The following is a 20,374-nucleotide window of genomic DNA, read 5'->3' as shown; positions in this document are numbered from 1 at the left end:
CAAGGTTCATTGTTCCATTTCCTTTCCATTATTATCTCTCAGTAATAGTTCTATGTCTTTTGTATTCCTGTGCTATGTTTTATCTGTTATCCGTTTTCTCTGTATACTGGGGTGTGGTTATGTCTCTGGTGGATACAGACCTGTTATATATGTACGTTGTCAGACCTTGGTATTTTTTCACATCTTCACTTCCTATGAAGGAACTTTTCATGTCTGATAAATTCCCAGAATACACCAGTCTTATAGATAGGGGGTTCTTTAAACGCCGTGTAACCGATATGAGAGAAAGTGACAATTATGATATAGTATATACCTGCTCTTTCTTTTCTATTGTGGATAATGCAATTTTGAAGGAGGGATTTGCATCTAGCTCAGTGCTTGCTACAGCCCACATAATGCTGTTAAGAAAACATACAGAAGGAAGTGCATAGGATTAAGGCACAGATGAAGAGGAGAGGAACAGCTGAGTGGCATGCAAAGATAAACTGCAGTTAATATAGCTGGTGCCAACCTATGCCACCCTCACAATGATTTCCTCTCCTGTTGCAAATGAAGCTTTGGCAATCGTGCTAATTGCAGTAGATTTACACTGTTTCCCTGCAATGTGGGAGGCAAAGGCAAAGCTGCTTAGCAGCATCCTGATGGATATACGCTGACATTTGCAGTCTGTTGCCATGGTCGCCCTGGGACTTTTGTTTTGAAAAGGGATTTTTTTTTTCATGTTTCTATCAGGTGACGTCATGGATGTGACAGGCCACCTTTTGGTTGGAGGTTTAAAGAGACAGCCTCCAGCTGCAACACTAGCCCTCGCTATTGTCTGAGATGCTGATATAAAGATGGGGGATAATTCTTTTTCCTAGCTCAGTTCCTAAGAAGCTTCTCACTTAGCACTACCTTCCGGAACAGAAACATAAGTTAGCATGCTAGAACTGCCTGAGTAAAGAAACACATTATTTCTGCGCCTCCTCTTTTTTTATAGAATATCAAGTAAAATCCTTTTTTCTTAAAGAAACACAAAGCAGCCAATAGAGCAAGATAACTGCTGGGAAGAGTACGGAAGTCGTGCGAAAACTTTAAAGAAGGACATGTACAGCAATAAGAGAAAAAAGGTAAGCCACAGGTTCAGCTAGTGTTATTCTATAGATGAAATAGACATATAAACAGCAAGTTATATCTGCTAAGCAGTGAACAGATGATAAGCAACGGTAGATAGATAGATAGATAGATAGATAGATAGATAGATAGATAGATAGATAGATAGATAGATAGATAGATAGATAGATAGATAGATAAAAAAGAAAGAAAAAAAACAAATGTAAATAAATTGTAACAACTTCTGAGCAAAAAAATAAATAATATATATATATATATATATATATATATATATATATATATATATACATATATATATATATACACCTGACTATACCTGGAATTTTATACCTTGGGGGCATATTTAGCATATAGACATATACATACGTAAACCTGTGCACATATACAGAACATGTGCACTGTATACATTGAGTTAGATAGCACACACCCTGAAATGTGCAACAGTTGAAGCATCACTATGAGTACAAAGTTTTGTGCAGAGAATCTATTTGCCATATAAGATATGACTGTGTATATAATGCAGTAAGAGAAATATATACAGGTGTTATATGAAAAGATAGATACATGTCATGCTCAATAAATCCAAGTGCTTGGGAAATGGTGGACAGAAAATCATATTGCATATACAGATGGAGCAGGGTTGACTGTGTCATGTGCAGCAGAGCTGCGTTTGTCATGTCACAATCTATAATCTGTGTTTTTTCATATGAATTTTGCTTTATTTTAACTCAGTGAGTTGTCACAATGCAGTCCCAAATAGGTAACTGACAAATTCACCTCTGCTACATCTGCACACACATGTAAATTGATGTATTGTCTGTGTGTCATTATGGAGTATAACACATGCATGCTTTATGTAAATTGAATTATATCTGCGGATTATATATATTTCCAGCTTTCCCTCTTAGTCATATAATAAGTCTTTGATATAAAGTAAAAGATAAAGCTGTAGTTTGTATGTATAGATTCATATAACAATGTGTAGGCTGCACCAGGCTCTGAGGATTTGTGTTACTCATTTCAGTTGTACATTTCCAAAATGTGTATTAATAGAAAATAAACAGATCAGAATGCTTGGATGATAATACGATTTAGAGAATCCTTATTTCATTATTGTATTGTAATGTAATATTACCGGACTGTGTGGATTTCTGGATCTCCTCCAACCTAAAGGGGAAAAGAATCCCTGCTACAAAATTACATTATATATCAATTACATTGACTTCTAACAAAGTATATGCATTTGTCATATTACCCAGACAGAAGCTCATATATAGAACAGCAGGTTTAAGTTCTATACATATCAGTTTTCCTAAAACCTGCAGCCAATGAAAGATATATGACTTTAGAGGGGGTATATGTTGCTAAGTAAGTTTGGGAGCGTAATTTAAGTCTATAAATATTTATACAGAACTTGTGAAACCCTAGCAATGCCTTTAAGACAACCATATACTATCTATCTATCTATCTATCTATCTATCTATCTATCTATCTATCTATCTATCTATCTATCTATCTATCTATCTATCTATCTATCTATCTATCTATCTATCTATCTATCTATCACCTATCTATCTTAAAAAATCTATCTTTCTTTCTTTCTTTCTTTTTCTTGTATGTTGTACATCAATGATGTACATTCATCTGTTGAATAGATGGGGTTTTCTGTTAACAAATGGTGAACTTTTCATCTTTCAGCTATCTCTCCAGCAATGTATTGTGGTTAATAATTGATCAGCTAGATTAGCCTGGCTTTGTATTGTAGGTTTGAATGGTAACCAGAGATTTTCATTAAGGGACTGACAGCACCACCCTAATTAATACACATTCAGTTCAAGTCAAATAAACTAATCTACAAAACCACCATAGAGGTCTCCAGATGTGATCCTGTTGTGTTGCCACATTTTCAGACATAAGGACTGGTAAGCAAAGTAAAGTTCTACACATGTATGACAGTGTAATATATTGTTAATATGTTGTATTAATATTATTATATTTTATTGTAAGAATCACAGTTATGGTCATGTGAGCACATTCAGCACCACTCCTTTGGACAGCGTTTGCGAATTGAGCCTTATAAAAATGTGTCTCAAAGATTTAGAGATTGTTCTAAACCCATCATCCTTATCAGTTTCTTGTGGCCTATATATACTCTAATGTAGCCAATATATTATTTATGAAAAAAATGCACGTCTTAATATATATATATATATATATATATATATATATATATATATAGTTCATATAATAATATAGAATAATTTCATTGTTTATATGTTATTCTAATGAATGGGTACATTAGTTCTCTTTTTACCCTTACATTAAAGCAGATAGGGACTGTGAATGTAGAGAAGATTATTGAAGTTGTATTATAACGTTATAGATACTTTTAATAGACATGGTTTACACAGTGTCAAACAGCATTATATCTCAAAATTCAATATTGTGACTATATGTTAGTAATTTTCCATGGTTTTGTAAAAGAATACAAAAAGTTGTGATTTGAGATATTAATCAATAACTTAACTTGCACTTTCATAAGTGTAAATATTAGGATTAATATATAATTTATATCGAATGAATTTGACTACATGAACTTTCTTTGTTAATTAAACCAAAATTGTTCTCTTATATAGAGACATAAGATGTCTTCTTTATGTCATCTTTAGGAGGTCATATTTTTACCGGTTTTAAAAAAAAAATTAATTGAAGATTAACCCTAATTCCAACCATCGTTCATGAAAACATTATTGATAAAAGAAATATAATAAAAATAAGAAATAATATGCATAGATTCTAATGCTTGCCACTAAAACAAATACATTCAAATATGTACTTTTTTTTATAATTTACTATTTTTATACTTCAGCTATTTTTAGATGTAATGCTCCTTTAATGAATTAAAGGGAATATTCCATGTTTATTTGGTTTCTTATTGACATCTTTAAAGAATAGCTTCAATAAATTTTATTTTAAATTTCCAAGAGGCTTTTGCGTCATGTTGTGTCAGCATAACGTCATGTTACGTGAAGTCATAACTTTTTACAATTTCTTTATTAAAGGCTTTGGGACAAACCTTTTTATGCTCTGTATAAATGTACAGTTGATGGGATACATAAACAATATATGTAAAAAACACTGTATAATAATAATATCAAATGATCACGAATGGGGAAACATACAATAAACTGTAAGACACCAGGTCATGCAAATACCAGACCATTCAAACTGAAAACATTAGACCATTCAAACAGTCCATCGTCAAGTTCTTGAATCTTTATGAGCTAAGTGCATTGTGTGAGATTTGCTAGGTCGTAGTAACTCAAAAACACACAAAAGTCATTGATGACAATTTTACCTATAAAAGGTGTGATCCGTAACGGTACGCTATGGTCAGCCCCACCCCTTATATAAAATACACACATATATGGTCATACAAAAATGAGGTTAGAGAGAAAAAAAAAGGAGAGGGAGGTGGACAACCACATTGCAATAATAGTTATAATTAATATAGAGATTAATAGATGTGATATTTTTACTTGTCACTAATATACTTAACTACAATACTATATCCGGTCATGTGAAATGCTTATAGGTCCTCAGATATTAATATTCTTGCTCAGACCATGTCTGTATTATTGATTCATTTTTTTCAAATCCCCAGTACACTACAACGTGACTCAACATACCAGTGTATTCATTTTACCTTTACAGATTTTTCTAGGCTCAGCGCAAAGGCACTGCCCATGAGAAAAACAACTACAAGACAAAGATGAGAGAATGACAAGAAAATAAATGACATCCTGTTTCCTTTGGAGAAAACACTTGTAAGGTCTGTGCTCTTTTTACAGTTTTTAGAAATTGTTTTAAAAATATCTACAATAATGACCTCTGTCTTTTTGTGTATATGCCATATTTTTTATTATCTTTTTACCTCATATCTATCTATCTATCTATCTATCTATCTATCTATCTATCTATCTATCTATCTATCTATCTATCTATCTATCTATCTATCTATCTATCTATCCATCCATCCATCCATCCATCCATCCATCTATCTATCTATCTATCTATCTATCTATCTATCTATCTATCTCTCTCATATCTATCTATCTATCTATCTATCTATCTATCTATCTATCTATCTATCTATCTATCTATCTATCTATCTATCTATCTATCTATCTATCTATCTATCTCATATCTATCTATCTATCTATCTATCTATCTATCTATCTATCTATCTATCTATCTATCTATCTATCTATCTATCTATCTGTCTGTCTGTCTGTCTGTCTGTCTGTGTGTCTGTCTATCTATCTATCTATCTATCTATCTATCTATCTATCTATCTATCTATCTATCTATCTATCTATCTATCTATCTCATATCTATCTATCTATCTATCTATCTATCTATCTATCTATCTATCTATCTATCTATCTATCTATCTATCTATCTATCTATCTATCTATCTATCTATCTGTCTGTCTGTCTGTCTGTCTGTCTGTCTATCTATCTGTCTACCTAACTGTCTGTCTGTCTGTCTGTCTATCTATCATCTCATATCTATCTCTCTATCTATCCATTATATATTATGTGTCTAATTTGATCCTTAGATAGTGGGTTATAAATTTCCTCCGATAAACTTTATAACATTCTTAAAAATGTTTACATTTATTACATTACTACATTCCCCTTTGTTTGTTAAATAAAAATTATAAATATGTTTTTTTAAATCTTCTATAATAAACTGATTAGAGTTTTACATTGTAACCTTTAAGTATATGGAAACTAGGATATTTCTCTCAGAACCCCTGCACTGCTTATTTTGATAATTCTAGTACATAGATACCATACAACTGGAATATTAGTAAATGATTCAATACTCCGCATACACTAGACCAGCAGATTCAGCCAGTAAAACAGTTCCGCCACTGAATAGAGCACATGTCCAGCTGATTTTACTACCTGCCATCCCCTCTAATTCTACATTATCATATTCCATTAAAATACATAGTAATTGCCAAAGTCTTAGTGGTTTATGATTTAATAAGATATGTGTGTAGCTCATAGCAATTTGTTCAAATTAATTAATTGGGGAATAAATTCATGAGGTCAAAGTTTGTTTGGATTCAGTTCCATCTATTCCCATTTTGATGCAGCTTTCAACCTTGTGATATGGAATATTTTGCCCAATGGCATTTAATTAGATATAACTTCCTGTGCATAAATACTATTATAAATGGGGACATATGACAATGAGGAATACTTTTAGTACAAGGGAGGTGGTTCATAACAAAATGATAAAAATATACAACATGGGTGTAAATGCCAAGATGATTTGTAAATTTTGCATTCAATTAATAGGTGGTAATTATAATTGTTGGGTTGAGAGTTATATGCAAGGGTATAGCTAAGGGGGGAAGGCAGGTCATGTGCCCCATGGTACTGGGTGCCAGGAGGGGACTGGCAACAAGCCACTATGACTTGGCTAGGGTATTTAGATAGAGAGCTAGGGCATTTAACTGTATCTATGTGCCAGTCATAGGAGAACCTAGCTATGACTCTGTTACATGGCATGGTAAGATCATTTCTCTGGAGCGCACTCTTACAATATTGGCAAGCTGAATTAGAATTCTGAAAAAATTATAATTTGTATCTGTTTGTAACTGATCGTAAACAACCATGAAATGAATACAATGGATGACTCTTCCTCCTATTATAATATATCTACATATATTCTTATTGCTAGGTACACATTATAATGCAAATGTGCATGTTTTTTAAGCCCCGTACGTGAATGAATAGAGTTTTTGTTAAAATGCTAATTTTCAATTTTTACGAAAAAGTGGTAAAATAAATATATTAAGTAATAGACATGCACATTCATGTCACTTGTAATTATTACTTATAATTATTGAATCACTGTGAATTGGATTCAGACATATTTAGCATATTCAACTAATAGAAGTGGTACATATGTTTTACAATACAGTATTCAGATAACACTTGGCTCCTTTCCTTTGTGACTGCATTTTTTTACCCATGTCAACTGGATCTACATGCATTTGATAGTGGTTTTCTATTGTTGACAATACAATGCCATACAAAAGATTCATCCAGTCTTGGAAGAAGAAAACATGGAAGGACTGTTTCAATCATTTCATTTGGCACAGTGGGATATTCTCCTGTATTCACATGACTGTGCCAGCTAGTTGATATATTTTCAATACCCCCACCACAAGTAATGCAGTTCCAAAGAGTTAAGTGACAAATCCAGCTCTGCTACATCTGTGAATAACCATTGATATATCGACTTTAGAATTTAAATTCTAAAATATAATTGTTATTTCTGGCACATTGGTATTTATTTCGCTACTGCGCTCAATTTAACTTATACTTAGCTCTCTGTGGGAGATGACCACAGACATTATTTATATAATTTAGAATACAGGTGATGATATTGGAACAGTGAATGGGCCAGTAAGCGGGTGGATAGGCATGCATATAATGTTATGTAATGTACACTATATCACCGGTCAAGCAATTATTGATAAAAAATAAGAACTGGAAAACGCACTCCACATCGGGTTAATATTAAAATTAAAGGACTTTTTTAAGGGTAAATATTTCAGGTAGTAGTAATTTCAAGCTGCGCTACTACTACTAGCAGAGATCATAGGTTTCCATACAAAATTAAAGTTTAGGCTTGCTGATTGGAACACCTATAGAACATTTCCTGTAGTCGCTTCATATTGTCCGAAAAAGACTATCCATGAAAATTAAAAGAAGTATTATCATATTAAACAATCAGAAAATGAGTCTTTATTTGTTCACTACAGATTAATCAATTTAAAAAAAAAGTCCCATTGGCTTTTAAGGTCACGTATAGCTCCACACTTTAAGCAACGCTAGTAAGTAACCCTAAGGGCATGACCACACATGGCGGAATTCCTCCGCAACTGTCCGCATCGATGCCGCACAGAATCTGCGTTGCAGATTCTGCAGCGGATCTGCACAAAATGTGCAGTACATTGATGCGGACTAGCTGCTGCAGACTGCAGGAAAAGTGCTTCTCTTCTCCCTATTCAGTGCAGGATAGAGAGAAGGGACAGCACTTTCCCTAGTGAAAGTAAAAGAAATTCATACTTACCGCCCGTTGTCTTTATGACGCGTCCCTCCTTCGGCATCCAGCCCGACCTCCCTGGATGACGCGCCAGTCCATGTGACCGCTGCAGCCTGTGCTTGGCCTGTGATTGGCTGCAGCCGTCACTTACACTGAAACGTCATCCTGGGAGGCCGGACTGGAGACAGAAACAGGGAGTTCTCGGTAAGTACGAACTTCATTTTTTTTTACAGATACATGTATATTGGGATCGGTAGTCACTGTCCCGGGTGCAGAAACAGTTACTGCCGATCGCGTAACTCTTTCAGCACCCTGGACAGTGACTATTTACTGACGTCTCCTAGCAACGCTCCCGTCATTACGGGAGCCCCATTGACTTCCTCAGTCTGGCTGTAGACCTAGAAATACATAGGTCCAGCCAGAATGAAGAAATGTCAAGTAAAAAAAGCAAGACGCATCCGCAGCACACATGACATGTGCATGACAGCTGCGGACTTCATTGCGGAACTTTGAATCTCCATTGAAGTCAATGGAGAAATTCCGCCATGAGTCCGCCACTGCTCCGCAACAGACAGAGCATGCTGCGGACACCAAATTCCGCTCCGCAGCCTATGCTCCGCAGCGGAATTGTACGCATCGTGTAAACGAACACTGCTAAATTAAAGTGAAAGTCAATGTAGAAACGGCTCCGCTGCGGATTAACGCTGCGGAGTGTCCGCAGCGGAATTTAAGTGCAATTCCGCCATGTGTGAACCCGCCCTAACTGCGTCTAGATTTTCTTCACATAACAGTGTTTTGATAAACAGCATTAAAATTTGTCAAATGTAGCAGAGTTGAGTTTGCCATTTGGCACATTTCCCTGTATGTGATTTTTGTTTTTACAAAGGCCTTCAGTAAAACTTAATGCAATGTCTTAATTCACCATGCCCTCAAGATGCAAAAAATATTTAGCGCTGACACATACTGTATGTAGATATGTTCATACTTCTGCTACCGATGTGGGGCATCAAAATTACCCACAAAATAAATATACTTATAGGGTAGAAAACAGAGCATATTTCCAAAACAGACTAACATTGTTACAATATTTGGATGTAAAAATATAATACGTCAGTATTATTGCAACCTATTTTTGTATTTTTTGTTCTTTTCCCATGAGTTGGTAGTAAATACAATACTTACTATTAATATGAATTTAGTATAAACTTGATCCTCATTCAATATAAAAACCAAATGAAGGTAAGTATATATGGGCAGCAATTGTGTTATTTTCATTAAACTATTTCTTAGGTTAATCATTTATTATATAAGTTACAATAATTCTGTATATTTACATGTAGAAGACTTCAAGTTGTCATGAACTCTGTAGCTGATTTTCCAATTCTTCATGATCCCTCTGTAAGTTAAGAAACTGAAGAAGGTTTATCTACTTAAAACCTGTATAATACCAAATGACAAACTCAGCTATACTGCATCTTAATATGAAGAATTATTGTAACTCGTATAATGGATTAAAGTCCTACTCAGATCTGTTACACCTGTATTACTTTGTATTACCTGTGGTACTTTGGGGTAATATTTGAAGCGACTCATGTTCTGAACCTGTTGCGGTGCCACTGTACGTTCCTGTGACTATGGACTTCAGATTGTTGGCTAATGCTCTGAAGCAGAAAGATACAACATTTTGGTTATTGTGTCTTGATTGTGTTCCATGTGGAGTGAGTTCTGTGCACCTGTCAAGCAAAACCTGCAGTTGTATTATATATTTCTCTCTCTTTTGTCACTTCTACAGTAGACAATAGTTTGTTTACTACAGCACAGATGTTGCACCCGCAGTTTACCAGTAGGTAACTACATATTAACAAAATGCCTATTGCTACTAAACTAGACATAAAACTAAAAGCAAGCAGCGGTAGGCAGGAACACAATGGCCTCGTGCAAACAATTTTAGATCATTTAAACTTAAATAATAACTTAGGGAAGAAGGTGTAAATCGCTGCCAAGAACCAGCGACTGATAAGAAATGGGCAAATTCTGTGATTGATGTAGCTGTGCCCTTTCACAAAATGTCTGAGTTACGGCCCCTCCCGCCAATAACCATTGCGAACCCCCTAAACAGGATACACTTAATTCTTCCTACCTAAAAATCAGTCTGACATCTAGATTTCACACTGATTTTCACTCAACAAAGAATTACTGTGAAAAAAACATTCTAGTACAATATTGTCTTTAAAATAAATATTCTGTAATACAATTTTTTTTTATCACTGTAGACACATAGAATCATTCATTTTTAGCCCATGTTGTCTAAAGCTGGCCATAGATGGTGTGAATTTTCTGCCTAATCCAATGGAGAGGACGATATTTGGGCTGTGTAATGGGGGAGCAAGATGTAAATCTGAGTGATTGGCCGACCAATCCTTTAATTTTATCATCTTGTATGACAATTGTATTATTATAAATTATATACAGCATATATATATATATATATATATATATATCCCTAATATATATTTTACTTAGGTATTTTTTTATTTTGCATAATTATCCGTATGATATTTTTTAGTGAATAGTAAGCAGCATGAAAGTAGTATCTCTCCCATGATTCCTGCAGATGGGGAATTGTTTTAGAACTCATGCAATCACTGTACAGTAATATTAGCTGAGTGAACCTGCAGCGGGAGAACCAAGATTGCAGCCAGCAATAACACTTATGGATTTATATTATGTAATTAAGAATCATTATCTGACATGCAAGAAATGGCCATTATCGTCTTTCTGCTGCTGGGCCCATTTTTTATGTCAGATTTATAGAAAAGCTATAATTCACTATAATTTCTACAGATTTTATTATTCATACTAAATTGTAAGTGTTCTTGAAATGGAAGCGCGGTGATATATGCCGTCCACTCAATTATAAAAATTCTTGGATATTTTATTTACTATTGAAATTTTATTTCTGGAATCCTACATGACAATGTACGTCAAGCATAATTTTTTGCACATGTGAAGTTTCATGACAAGGAAAATTAGAGCTAATTAGATGGAGCTAATTAGATTAATAACATTTACCATTAATTTAATTAGCTAGAACTATATTTTCAAAATGTTACTTGTCAGGAAATTATATTTGATACAATTTCAATCTTTTTTCAGTAAGACTAAATTGAACAAACAATACCAGAGGATTTTTGCTAATTCATAACCAGATTTAAGCCCTGTGAATGCTACAATCTAAACGTGATTATTAGTCTATTAAATTTTCTTAGTGTATGATAGGGTTTTCTTATATAGGCAGATCATATCTATCTATAAGAACGCTTTTTAAAAAAAAAGGAAAATATTTAATTGCTATTATTTACAGGGAATTAATTAGAAATATGTAAAAATATAGTTTTTCACAATTTTTCTTGTGCCAATAAATTTACCAAAGAGATTAGTCATCTAATGCACCTTTGTAATAGCAATACCAAATGTTTCAATGTCTACTTAACTATCTAGTTATGCTTAAAAAAAGCCCAAAAATGATAAGATCAGGGGTGTAGCTATAGGGGGGTGCAGAGGTAGCCCTGGAGCCTAAAAGCCTTATAGCCAAAGAAAAATATACCAGTATTATAAATGATATATGGTAGGTGGAGACCCTGTTAAAGATTTTGCATTGGGGCCCAGGAGCTTCAAGTTACGCCTCTGGATATGAATGTCCATAATATGTTAGTGATGGGCAAACAAATGGGCATGTGGGGTGGGTGGATTGGCATAGCATAAATTCTACATGATGTGGATGCATTATTGCCTAAAAATGTGACACCCACGCAGAATATATCCAAATTATTAGGGAAGCTTTGAAACAGTGTAGGTATGCTAGATTATTTTTGTTTTTTCATTTACTTTTTTAGGTTTAAGTTTAGATCTTAGAGATACAAGAACACACAGGATCTTTGTCATTATGACATCACAGGTTGTCATGGCAACTCACAGGTATCTAATTTCTGGAATCTTACTGTCATTGTGACATTGATATCCTAGTGCAATCAGCTTACATCTTGCTATAGGGAAAAGTGACCAGTCATTCAAGAAAAGCTTTCTTATGAAAAAAAAATGATCTCTACACTACTTGGAAATATACTGTATATAATTAACTTCAAATAAAGTGGAATTACTGAATGTTTACTAGCAGTGATTACTAATAATCCACTGGTGATCACTGAGGTCTCCACTATTGACGCCAAAAAGGCCCCATTTCTCCAGGATGGGGTTGATCTCCTGGTCATTTATCAGGCCAGCATATTGTGTGAGACTAGGAGGATTGTCATTAATCCTGGCATTCTGTGCAGTGGTAGATGTTCCGTGATGTCATCCATCGTCTACCATGACACCTTAAATCTGGCACAAAAAAAGAACATGAAAATATAAATACAATGATTGAAGTTAAGGAGAAGCAAACACATAACAAGATCTCTTAGGAAAGACCCTATCCTCAAACTTACAAGCTGTAAAAGATTAGGTTTGCATTTATTTTTCCAGGTAAATAGATATGAATGCATGCACACAATAGTGTAAAAATGATTCATGCGATTAAAGGTAAACCGTCAAACATTTTGAGGCCTCAAAACTTCTAACAACACTATATAGGAGAGGGCATAGCAATGCAACCTGTTGTTTTAGTCATGCGAGTTGCATGACCAAGAAAACTATGTTTAATTCCCCTGGCGCCACAGTCGCAAGTACCACTTGTCCTTGGAGAACGCTGCCAGACCACTGCACTCTTCTCTAAGTGACGGCTCTAGCGGTCTTCTGATTGGACACCAGATCCGTCACTCAGAGCACAGAGTGGCACTTGCAGAGCCGGAGAATTAAACGTTGATTTCTCAGTTATGCAACTTGCATGTCCGAGACAACAGGCATCATTACAATGCCCCCCTCTTATCTATATAGTGCTGTCAGCAGGCCTTCAAAACTGCTGACAGATTCCATTTAAAAATAAGTCTTTAACATCTGTAGGTTTCCTTCTAAATGTAACTTTCAAAAGCATTCATAGATAAGCTATTATGCAGATACAGGGTCTTTGGTGTTAAGGAAACGGTGGGTATCCAATGTACACTAATGGCAAAAGTATACTTACTGTGGTCCTGGGAAACTTCATCTGGCAAATACAACATTTTAGCACAATCTTATTTTACTATCACATGGATTCAATGTCCCAGAGGCCCACAAACTAGTATAAATAGTGTCTAAAGAATTACAGCAGGAAGTACTAGGGACAGACAAATGTCCTAATTTAATATACAATATTCTTAAAATGTATCCTACTGGATTGACATAGAACAGAATTTATAGAAACAGTTGTTGATAATTTGGGTAATGTCACCCTTGATAGCATGCTATATCAAAACATGGACTTACCACTATTAAAGGAACACTCCAATCAAAATGTATAGTTTCTTTAGATCCCATTGCTTATATAGCACTAACATATTCTGCAGTGCTGTACAGGGATGGATTCACTCACACCAGTCCATATCTCCAGTGGGTCTCAGAGTCTAGTTTCTCTATTTCATACACAAATACAAACTAGGACCTGTTTGGTAGGAATCCAGGCTAACTAGTATACTTTTCTAACCTGTATCAGTGTTCTTTTGGAGTGTGGGAGGAAAGTAAAGTCTCCAGAGAAGACCATTTAAAATAGAGGCTCTGTCACCACATTATAAGTGGCCTATATTGTACATGATGTGATCAGCGCTGTGATGTAGATTACAGCAGTGTTTTTTATTTAGAAAAACGATCATTTTTGACGGAGTTATGACCTATATTAGCTTTATGCTAATGACTTTCTTAATGAACAACTGGGCGTGTTTTACTATATGACCACGTCGGCGTTGTACAGAGGAGTGTATGACGCTGACCAATCAGCGTCATACACTTCTCTCCATTCATTTACACTGCAAATAGTAATATAGCTATATCGCTATGTGCAGTCACATAAACACACTATAACGCTACTCATGTGTCATGACAATGAATATACATTACCTCCAGCCAGGACGTCATGTGAATTCATTCTCCTGACCACTTCTGTAGCGTCTCTGTGAGTTACAGCATAGCAGGCGTAGTCTTGCTAGATTACGCTGTAAGCTGTCATTCACAGCGAGATCTCGCTGTGCTGTAGTCTCACAGAGACGCTACTGAAGTGGTCAGAAGAATGAATACACATCACGTCTTGGCTGGAGGTAATGTATATTCATTGTCATGACACGAGTAGCGTTATAGTGTGTTTATGTGACTGCAATTAGTGATATAGCTATATCACTATTTGCAGTGTAAATGAATGGAGAGAAGTGTATGACGCTGATTGGTCAGCGTCATACACTCCTCTGTACAACGCCCACTTGGTCATATAGTAAAACACGCCCAGTTGTCCATTGAGAAACTCATTAGCATAAAGCTAATATAGGTCATAACTCCGTCAAAAATTATCGTTTTTCTAAATAAAAAACACTGCTGTAGTCTACATTACAGCGCCGATCACATCATGTACAATATAGGCCACTTATAATGTGGTGACAGAGCCTCTTTAAACAGAGGGAGGACATATCAACTCCATACAGAATGGTTAACCACTACTTCATCTGTAGTCCATGGTGTCCACGTTGATTATTTTTTAGTAGCAGTTCTGTAATTCACTGTATTTTCATGGAAATGCATGAAGGGCATCACAAAAAACACATACTCCAAAGCCTGTTATTAGTATCTGTTTACATAGATGTCATCTAGCCCTATGTTTTTTTAAAGAAAACAAACCATCCTGTCCTTAATGCCGCTGGATCATCCTGTTTTACCTACCAATGCCTCTTCTACCAATTTACTTACCCATGTTTTTTTCTTATGAGTAGTTCTAACTGGTTTTAACTTTCAAAACACATTATGGATGTATATAGAATCAAAGTTGTTTCCTTACCTTGTTAACTTTCTATTTATTGATATGTTTAATTGATATGTATTATTACTAATATTATTATCATCAATATTAATGTAAATTGTATTGCTTATACTGTGTTTAATTGTAATCATCCAGCGTTCTTAAAGGGAACCTGTCACCAGCATTTCACCTATTACACCAGCAATACACGGTGGTAGTGGATGAAAAATAATTTCTATATAACCTATAATTGTCTTCTTAGTCGGCTCTGTAGCTTTAGTATTCAGTTTTTTAGTGTTCCCACACTGTATGCTAATGAGCATAAAAGAGTCAAATCTTCATTTGAAAAGAGTCAAATCTTCATTCCTCAAGTCTTTGCGAGTTTACCGCGCCTCCTTACTTTTGATTGACAGCTCCTCGCCTTCCCCCAGCACACAAAATCCTGCGCATGTGCATTGATGTCCTCTTCTGGTGTGCTCACAATGGGACACCGGATTATTACTATAAAAGGCGCAAAATGTTTGCAGACCGTTATTTACAGTCGGAGAAGGAGTTGGGGATAACGGCAATGAACTTTTTTATAGCAGTGGCCAGTGAGGGATAAGTAAAGCTCAATAGGTGAAATGCTGGTGACAGGTTCCCTTTAAGACTTGACTAATAGGTACTGCTCTGTATAATGTGACTTATTACATATTAAATCACATGGCTTATGACAATAACTTTCACACCGATATGGGCCTTGAAAACGAGCGCTGATCAATGAGGCAACTCGTTGATAGGTGCTTGTTTGCTCCTTTCACGAGGAGCATTACTTGGTTATGTATTGGGGACGTGTGATCATTACTACCATTGTTCATCCCCATACATTTCCATAATGTCGTGAGAACATCTCCCTGTTAACATAGGGAGTTGTGCTGCCGACAACGATAATATTTAGTGCTGCATAAATAAGCAGATTAGCTCGTTCATCGGCTAATCATTACCTTGTTTACACAGGGCAATGATCAGGAATGCTTGTTTGCCCGATCATTTGCCCATGTAAAAGTGCCTTAATAAGTACAAACAATTGTTTCATAAACAATCAGAGACACTTAGTAAGGCCTCATGCACACGACCGTAGTGTTTTTCTGGTCCGCAAATTCCAGGACCGTGTTCCGTGAAATGTCATCCGCAGTTCATCCGTATGTAATCCGCAGTTCATCCGTATGTAATCCGCAAAATGCGGATGAAAAAAAAAAAGCCTAGCTAAAACAGGATGACGACAGAACTCATTCCCGGTTGTCGCCTAGCAACATTTCCGCAAATCCGCAAACTGCGGATGACACACGGAGGTGTATCCGCAATTTCCACGGGCCCATTGACTTCTATTGGCATGTCCGCATCGAATTTACGGCCCGTAATAAGACATGTCCTGAGTTTCTGCGGCACGGATTTGCGGACATGCGGAGACCCGTGAAAACACGGATAGTGTGTATGGGCCCATAGAAATGAATGGGTCCGCAATTCTCCCGTGGATTTGCGGGGGAATTGCGGACGCAAAAACACGGTCGTGTGCATGGGGCCTAAATCTTATTACAAAATGCCATTACAGGGCATCTAAATCTTATCTAAAAGTTACAACCAAAGATAAAGTAACTAGAAAGAAATAAAGGCATAGAAAAATCACCTAAACAAAGGTCTAATACATGTACATATCCTATAAAGTTTATGCTGGAGTAATTATTTAATGCTTTAATGGGGAAAACCCTTATCAAAAAGACTCCAAAATAGAGCGTGAGAGCTCAGCAGATAGGGTCAAAAATGGTCACCAGTTAAGATGAAAGACTTATTGTATGTATAGGAGAACCTACCATATCTTAAAGGATGAGTAAGAAAGGAACGCCACGGAAGTCAGATTTTGTCATATTTGATAGGATTTCTCTGAGCAAGATAGTACAATTCTTGTAGTCTGGATGTTTGGGCTACTTTTTTGAGCCAATGCAAAATTGGAGATGTTTCCTCTTTCCACCAGGTCAGTGGAATCATAGCTTTATCAGACAGTAGCAAGTGAGCCCATAACATTTTATTGAAAAAATTCAGTACCGTAGGGATTAAATTTAAGAAAAGTTAGTATGTGTCACGATTAGAGATGAGCGAATCGGGACAACCGAACCCTGTTTCGGTCCGAACATCGGGAAAAGTTCGGTTCGCAGCGAATCCGAACTTCAACGGGTTCGGCCGAACCCGTTTTGACCGAACCCGGTCAAAAATATTATACAAATCGGCAGCCACTTGTCTCTATCAATCACTGATAGAGAAAAGAGGCTGCTGATTAAAAATAAAATAAAAAGCATTTCATACGTACCCGGTCGTTGTCTTGGTGACGAGTCCCTCTTCTTCCTCCAGTCCGACCTTCTTTTCTGACGCGGCAGCCTGTGATTGGCTGCAGAGGCCTCTGCAGCCTGTGATTGGCTGCAGAGGCTGCGGCAGCCTGTGATTGGCTGCAGCGGTCACATGGGCTGTATCGTCATCCAGGAATGTCGGGCCGGATGTCGAGAGGGACGCGTCACCAAGGCAATGGCCAGGAGACCGGACTGGAGGAAGCAGAAAGTTCTCGGTAAGTATGAACTTCTTTTTTTTTTACAGGTTGATGTATATTCTGATCGGAATTCACTTTCCAGGGTGCTGAAACAGTTACTGCCGATCAGTTAACTCTTTCAGCACCCTGGACAGTGACTATTTACTGACGTCGCCTAGCAACGCTGCCGTAATGACGGGTCATTACGGGGCCTCATGCACACGACCGTAAAAACACCCGTTATTACGGGTCGTAATTACGACCCGAAATAGCGGGCCCATAGACTTCTGTTAGCCACGGGTACCTTCCCGTTTTCTCACGAGAAGGTGCCCGTGCCGTTAAAAAGATAGAACATGTTCTATTTTTTAATTTTACGGGCCGTGCTCCTATACTTTATAATGGGAGCACGGCTCGGAAAAACAACCGGCTGCCCGTGGCCGGCCATGCTCATCTCCTGAAATACTCTGTGCTGCCTTAAACTCTGTGGACAGGTCAGGATCCTGTTTCTTTTAAATGCTGCTGGGGAACCCGCTCGATCCACTATATAAGGCTGTGCTACAGTGCAGCATTTAAAAGAAACAGGATCCTGACCTGTCCACAGAATTTAAGGCAGCACAGAGTATTTCAGGAGAGGAGCGTGTGATTGGCTGCAGAGGCCGCTGCAGCCTGTGATTATCGGCTGCAGAGGTGGTCACGTGGGATGAAGCGTCATCCCTGGAGGAGGGCCTTCTGACGTCATCCTGACGTGTGTGACCGCCACTACAGCCTGTGATTGGCTGCAGCGGCGACATGGATGAAACGTCATCGCTGGAGGCCAGACAGGAGGAATGTAAGTATGAACGTATTTATTATTATTTTTTATTGCATTAAAATTGTATTTTCCGCGCGCCGAGCATGTACTGTCAAGGTTGCTGAAAGAGTTAGTGCAGCCCATTAACTCTTTCAGCACCCTGGACAGTACCATGCTCGGCGCACGGAAATTACAGGTTCGGTCAGAACTAGTTCGGTCCGAATCGAACTTTTTCGTGAAATTCGGCGAACTAGCCGAACCAAACTTTTCATAAGTTCGCTCATCTCTAGTCACGATCCGTGGGTATGTGGACCAACTGGGCCGCATCTCCGCAGTGGAGTAGCAGCTGGCCAAACAACAGTCCTAGTACAAGAGTACCTTTGATATTCCAGACAGTAGCGGAGGCTAGGCACGCATGAACTTGAAGACAGATGACACCAGACATGGTGTATAACAGCTGGCGTGACAATTGGCACAACATGACTCCAACACTCTAAAGCACAGGAACAAATATAGCACAGGATACAGGATACAAGTAGCAGGGCACGGGAACAACGGGAACAGGATAACACTAAGGAACCATTTGCTAAGACTAACATGGGTAAACACAACAAAACTCAGGCAAAGATGCAAGGGCAGAGCCCTTTTTATAGTCCAGGGTGATCATAGAGTACCTGCATGTTGTAGATACCTCCAACTGGTCGAAGGAATCAAATTTTCAAATTAATGTAAAAGAACTGGTGCTCACCAATTTATAACATATTTCCTGGAAATTGCACCATCTACACAGATTTTCTGACTGTGCATCACCTGGTCATGAATGAATCAAAGGGTTTATATATCCTCTGTACTCTAAGGGTATGTGCACACACACTAATTACGTCCGTAATTGACGGACGTATTTCGGCCGCAAGTCCCGGACCGAACACAGTGAAGGGAGCCGGGCTCCTAGCATCATACTTATGTACGATGCTAGGAGTCCCTGCCTCGCTGCAGGACAACTGTCCCATACTGAAAACATGATTACAGTACAGGACAGTTGTCCTGCAGCGAGGCAGAGACTCCTAGCATCGTACATAAGTATGATGCTAGGAGCCCGGCTCCCTGCACTGTGTTCGGTCCGGTACTTGCGGCCGAAATACGTCCGTCAATTACGGATGTAATTAGTGTGTGTGCACATACCCTAAATCTTAAGGCTTACATCCGCATGAGCATGGACTGTTTTAGTGCTGTACTGTCTTTCAGTTTATGTGAGCTACCATTCCATTTCAAATCCTTATCAATATAGTCTCTCATTCATGCATTGTAAGCTGTAATGGGATATGACATTAAATCGAATAAAGAATTTTTTTCCCAATCTATTTCAAATATGCATTTTTTGAGTAGATATCCAAAAATAAATATTTTTAACACACACTGTATAATAATAATAACAACGTGATTCTAAAGATTATTTTGTGACAAGTATTTTGTTAAATACCATACTTGTTCAAGAATTATATTTAAAAAAATGTTGAGCCCCAAAAAAAAGGGTTATCATGGGTTTATACATTTTCCTAAATGTTAGGAAACTGCTTTTGATTCCTCAAATTTACACTCATTAGTTTCATTTATAAAAAGTGGAAAACTAAAATGTGTATATTGTTGACTGGATTAAGGAAAATTATGTTTAAACTTTTACTTTGGCTTTAAAAGTTTTACTGAGGTTACGTTGAAGTATGATTGAATGCTTTAGTTGACTAATCCAGTCTATCCATAAACATATAAAAACATGTGAGTATGAACTTGCCTTAAAGGGGGGTTTCAGTCTTCGCAATAGATGGCATATCCCTAGGATATGCTTAAAGAGGCTCTGTCACCAGATTT

At 37.0% G+C, this 20,374-nt stretch overlaps 1 long non-coding RNA gene across 1 annotated transcript in view; it reads left to right on the top strand.

The window, feature by feature from the left end:
• Positions 1-877: 877 nt before the first annotated feature.
• LOC142748144 (uncharacterized) overlaps positions 878-20,374 on the top strand; it is a 143,800-nt gene continuing 124,303 nt past the window's right edge. Inside the window, exons 1-2 of the long non-coding RNA XR_012882148.1 lie at positions 878-1,109; positions 4,828-4,945. This is a non-coding gene — a long non-coding RNA (uncharacterized LOC142748144). The remainder of the gene's footprint in view (positions 1,110-4,827; positions 4,946-20,374) is intronic.

Source organism: Rhinoderma darwinii, chromosome 3 (genome assembly GCF_050947455.1).
Source record: "Rhinoderma darwinii isolate aRhiDar2 chromosome 3, aRhiDar2.hap1, whole genome shotgun sequence".
NCBI lineage: Eukaryota > Metazoa > Chordata > Amphibia > Anura > Rhinodermatidae > Rhinoderma > Rhinoderma darwinii.
The sequence above is the reverse complement of the archived record's forward strand: the minus strand, read 5'-3'. Positions and strand labels throughout refer to the sequence as shown.